The sequence below is a fragment of the Capsicum annuum genome, chromosome 9, assembly GCF_002878395.1.
Source record: "Capsicum annuum cultivar UCD-10X-F1 chromosome 9, UCD10Xv1.1, whole genome shotgun sequence".
Classification (NCBI taxonomy): Eukaryota; Viridiplantae; Streptophyta; class Magnoliopsida; order Solanales; family Solanaceae; genus Capsicum; species Capsicum annuum.
Window position 1 is genome coordinate 206,143,482 of NC_061119.1, and position 5,942 is coordinate 206,149,423.

The following is a 5,942-nucleotide window of genomic DNA, read 5'->3' on the forward strand; positions in this document are numbered from 1 at the left end:
AATAATTTATCCTAACTGTACTGTAATGTATATCTAATTCTAGATATACATTACAGTACAGTTAGGATAGATTATTATACAGAAATTTGTAACTCTGCAATTACTACAGAATAAAATAATAAACCAAACAAATTAATGAATATATCTTACGAAAAAAGTAAATCATTAAAAGATATTGAAACAAAATTTAAGAAATATCCACGCACAAATAAAAATAGATTCACTAGATACCTAATAAATCTATTTCATACGTCAGATATCCGCACCCCCCTACAAATGTGAGCTGAAAACTAATAGGAAACCCATGAATTTTGTAGCATTTGTCCATTGTATAACCTATTTTCTAACAACATAAAATTAGATCGTTTTTCTTAGAATTAAAACCAGAATTTTATGCCTTATAGTCATTAAATTTTCTTTTTTCTTGTTGATTAGAGGCAATGAAAGAATGATGAATCACCAGGATAAACTATTGGAATATGAATTTCCATTTGTTTTTCATACTATGTTTTTTTTTTAATATATTGATTTTCAAGGCATCCAACTCATCCCATAAGGCTGAGTTATTTCACTTAACTGTTTTTGAAGTTGAAATAACTTGACTCTATTTGTCTCTGACTAAATCTTTCTTCAAGATCCGTCCACATATCTTTTATACTGCTAGAATATAGCATGCTTTTTGTAATTTTCTTTAATAGGGAGTTTAGTTTCCATGACATAATCATGCCGTTACACTCGTTCTAAGCCCTGTGCATATTGAAATATGAAAAAGGAGCAATCAGTGACCCATCAGCAAATACTAATTTTTTTTGGCCAAAAGAGCTATTATTATTGACCTCCTCCAACCTTCATAACTTTTGTCATCAAAAGTAGTAGAAATGAGATTCATCCCTGGATAATTCGAAGGATGGAGATTGTAAGAGTGACTTTGATCAACTATCTTAATTGTAGAAAATTCAGCAGTTGGAGAAGCACCATCGACCAATATGATCTCTACTGACTACTGTTTTATCAGTGAATTGAGCAATGTAAGACATGATTAAAAAAAAAGAATTGAAAATACGATGATTGAAAACATGAAACAAAGAGGAAGATATGAGACAAGGTAAATGTAATCAACCTTTCTTTGATACTAGTAAGAATTGAAAGAAAATTACGAAAAAGAAATATAAAAGAAATTACGAAAAATTTTCTTTTGCCTTTTTCTTAAATGAATAATAGTTTTGTACAATATCCTATATATACAAGTAAAAAAATCGACCTAAAAAATCTTAAATAATAAATAAAATAACTAAGGGGATACATTTCTAACTAAGATAGGAAATACTACTTAATAAAGCTATATACAAAATATTTATCTAGGGTGTATTAAAGAAATAAAATAATATTTACAAGGGTTCACTGAAGTTGGACCAAATCAACATGTTAAAGCAGGCCCAACCCATGTGTTGTAGCAGCCGAATGATGAAACGAATGAAATAATCTGATCCAATAAACAAAATACAGTATCATATCAATTTTAGGGATAATTACATAATTTAACTAATATTAACTTCTAATTACCTTATTTAACATAATTTCAATTAATTACAATTCATAACCTTCTCTTGCCTATTAATTTTTCATAATTACAATTCATAACCTCTCTCATGTATTTTTTCTTTTTCTTTATTTTCTATTACTTTCCTTGTGTTTTCCTTTTTCAGTTTTTTCCTTCATTTTTCCTTTTCCTTTTTATTTCGTTTTCTCTTTCTTTTCTTTTTTCAATTTTTTCGTTTTATTTTTTTTTCTTTTGTATTTTTTTCTTTTTATTTTTTTTCTTTTTATTTTTGCTCCTTTTTTTTATTTTTTTCTCTATTTTCTATTACTCTTTTTTTTCTTTTTTTTTAATTTTTTTGTTCATTTTTTCTTCTCCTTTTCTTTCTCTTTCTTCTTTTTTTTTTCAATTTTTTCTTTTCTGTTGTCTTTTTTTCATTTTGTCTTACCTTTTTTTTTCTTTTTCAGTTTTTTTTTCTTTTCCCTTTTTTTGTTTTCTCTTTCTTTTCTTTTTTTTAATTTTTTTGTTTTCTTTTTTTTCTTTCATTTTTTTTCTTTTTCTTTTTTTTTTCTCCTTTTTTTTTTTTTTTTTTTTTTTTTTCGATTTCTCTTTTTGTTTTCTTTTTTCAGTTTTTTTCTTCATTTTTTCTTTTCCTTTTTTATTTTCTCTTTCTTCTTTCTTTTTTCAGTTTTTTCTTTGTCGTTGTCTTTTTTTTATTTTGTCTTTTTTTTACCTTTTTTTCTTTTCCTTTATATTTGTTCTCCTTCTATTTTCTATTTTCTTCTTGGTGGAATGGGAAAACTGATGAGTATTGTATTTTCAAAAGGTTAGACAGGATTTTGTGCAATGATAAAATGCAAAATAATTTTCAGCTGATAGAAGTGGAGCATCTAGCTAGGAGTGGATCAGATCAGTCTCTTATGCTAATACAATGCAGAACAAATTCAGAACACATTGTGAGATATTTTAGATTTCTTAATTTTTGGCTAAAGGAGGAAGCTTGTTTAGAGGAAATCCCTTTATAGTTTTTAATCAGAAGTTGAAAAACACGAAGATAGCTTTAGCTAAATGGAGCAAAGAGTTTTTTAGTAATATATTTCAGAAAATTGCTATACTAGAGGATATTCTCATAATAAGATAAAAAAAATTTGAGACAGATCCCTCTGGAAGGAACAGAGCTGAGTTGGTTAAAACTCATGCTGAACTGAACGTTCAGTTAAAAAGGGAGAAAGATTTCTGAAAACAAAAGGTTGGGTATGAATGGTTCAAGGATGGAGAGAGGAATACTAAATTCTTTAACACTATTGTAAAAGGAAGAAGAAGCGGGCTCAAGATCAATAAGATTCAAAATAAAAATGGTGAATGGTTGGAGGATGTTTCAGATATTGTAGAGGCTGTAGTTAATTTTTTCAGCAACAATTCACCAAACAAAAAGATGCAGAAGATTTCAGCATGCTGGAGGAAATACCTAGGGTGGTAACTGAAGAACAAAATACAAAAATATTGAGGATTCTTGATAAAGAGGAGGTCAAAAAAACTGCCATGGAACTGAATAGGGATAGTGTTGAAGGACCATATGGGATGACAGGAGTTTTTTACCAAAATGTTTGGGAGATTATCAAATAGGACATACACAAAATGGTAAAAGCTTTCTTTTGTAGATTTCAGCTGCCTAGATTCATTACTCATACAAATTTGGTTTTGTTACCAAAGAAGTTAGTAGTGAATAATTTTTCTGACATGAGGCCTATTTCACTTAGTAATTTTGTTAACGAGATTTTTTCAAGAATATTTCATGAAAGAATTAAAGGAATTTTACCACAATTAATATCTCCAAAGCAGGCAGGTTTTGTTCAAGGAAGGAGTATTGCTGAGAATGTTCTGGTAGTACCAAAAAATATTTTATAAATTAGAAAGAGAGGTAAACCACTTAACATAGTATTAAATCTTGACATGATGAAAGATTATGATAGAGTGGAATGGATCTTTTTAACAAAGGTATTGAGATCTTTTGGTTTTTCAGAGGTACTGATAGACATGGTCTTTACACTATTAGAAAATAATTGGTATTCAATACTTCTAAATGGCCAACCTAAAGTATTTTTTAGATATACAAGAGGGTTGAAGCAGGGTGACCCATTTTCACCAACTTTGTTCATAATAGCAGCAGAGGTACAATCAAGATCACTTAAGAAACTGATGCAGAAGAAGGATTTCAGATTGTTTGGAATGCCAAGAGGAAGTCCTAAATTGAACCACCTTCCCTTTGCAGATGATATGATCATATTATGCAAAGCTGAAGTTAAAAATTTGTAGTTGGTTACTTCAGTTTTGGATAAATATGAGCAAATATCAGGACAAAAAATAAATAGAGAGAAGAGTGTAATTTATTTGCATAAAGGGGTATCCAATGGAGTAAAAGTATTAGCAGAAGTGGCAACTGGAATTTTGAGAAGAGAATTTCCCTTTCTCTATCTAGGGTGTCCTATTTTCTAAATAAGGAAGAAGAAAGATTATTATCAGCAGCTTTTGAATAGAATTGCTAGCAAAGTGTAGACATGGAAGGGAAAATTGCTTTCTTATTGAGGTAGAGCTGTATTGATTAAGCATGTTTTGTAGAGCATTCCAATACATAATTTATCAGTAATGAATCCACCCATGAATGTAATGTCTACTATTCAAAGAATGCTAGCTCAATTCTTTTGGAGCAGTAAAATTGAAGAGAAAGGAAGACATTAGGTAAGATGGCAAACAATGTGTTTACCACAAGAGGAAGGGGGTTTGGGTTTTAGAAGGATTGCTGATATATCTATGTCTCTATTCTGTAAACTTTGGTGGATGTTCAGGACTTCAAAAACAATATGGAGGGACTATATGTTTAATAAATATTGCAAAAAAGAGCACCCAAAAGAAATACTGTGGAAAACAGGTGCAGGTGGATCACAAGTATAGAAAAAGATATTAATGACAAGAGATATGGTGGATCATTGGATATTATGGCAAGTGCAGAAAGGGAATAGTGTCATATAATTAGACAACTGGACTGGAATAGGGGATCTGTATTCTATAATGAAAGGAGTTGATGGAGATTTAAGTCAATACAAGCAGATCAAATATTTAACCAGAAATGATAGTTGGGATGAACAATTGATTAGAACTCTATTCACGGATGAGGTGACGGTTCATGTTATTAACAAAGTTATCCCTCCTTCTGGTGAAGAGGAGGATTGACCTATATAAAGTATTGAACTAAAAGGTCTATTCACAATCAGCTTAGCATGGCAGTATATAAGGAATAGGGAAGGGATAGATAATATTTTCAACAAGATATGGTTGAAAGGTTTACCTTTCAAGATTAGCTTCTTCATATAGAGACTGTGGCAAAGAAGAATTCCTGTGGATGAAACTACTAGGAGATGGGGGGATACAGGGTCCATCTAGGTGCTGGTGTTGTGGTGCCCCTGAAGTGGAGACAATTGTTCATGTATTCAGGAACTCATTTAAAGCTAACAGGACTTGGTCCTATTTCTCTTCTTTTGCAAGTATCCAAATTCAACATTTGTATCTAAGGGGAACAATCCTAAGATGGTGGAATACTGAAGTGAAACTAAGAGAAAAACCATACTATTATGCTATTCCTAGTATGATTCTATGGAAGTTGTGGAGGACATGAAGCTAAGGAAACTACAGGAATGAGAATCATATATAATGTGACAAGAAATCTCAGAATAATGTTGATGGGCCAAACATAATTGCAGAACTGGGTAACTCACAAGCAAGAGTGAAAGCTATAACAGTACTATGGAATGCACCATAGGAAGGTTGGGTAAAATATAATATAGATAGAGCTATGAGAAGAGAGGAAGGAGACAGTTCATATGCATTTTGTTTGAGGGATGATAAAGGAGATATGATATTTGCTAAGGGAGAACCACAGAATTATACAAATAGTATGTAAGCAGAAGCTAATGCAATCTTATATGCAGCTAGGCATTGTTCATAATCAGAGCACAATAAGATTATTATACAGATAGACTCTTTACTCATGCAGAAGGTATTGACAAATGAATGGGTATGTCCATGGAACATATCAAGTATTGTTAAGTAGATACACAGATTCGTGCACAACAAATAAGTTCAATATCAGCACATCTATAGGGAGGGCAATCAATTAGCTGATTATTTAGCTAATTTAGCAATTGACACAGGTGCTTTTACCATCACAAACTATTAGCAATTATAGAAAAAATGAAAAGCCATATTAAATAGTGATAAATGGCAGAGCCCATATTTGAGGATCATACTAGCAAGGTGATAAAGAGCAGGAATATGTTCAAACTTAGTATACTACATGTAAGGATTATACAGAAGTATGTATATTCAAAGAAATTGCATGTACTACTAA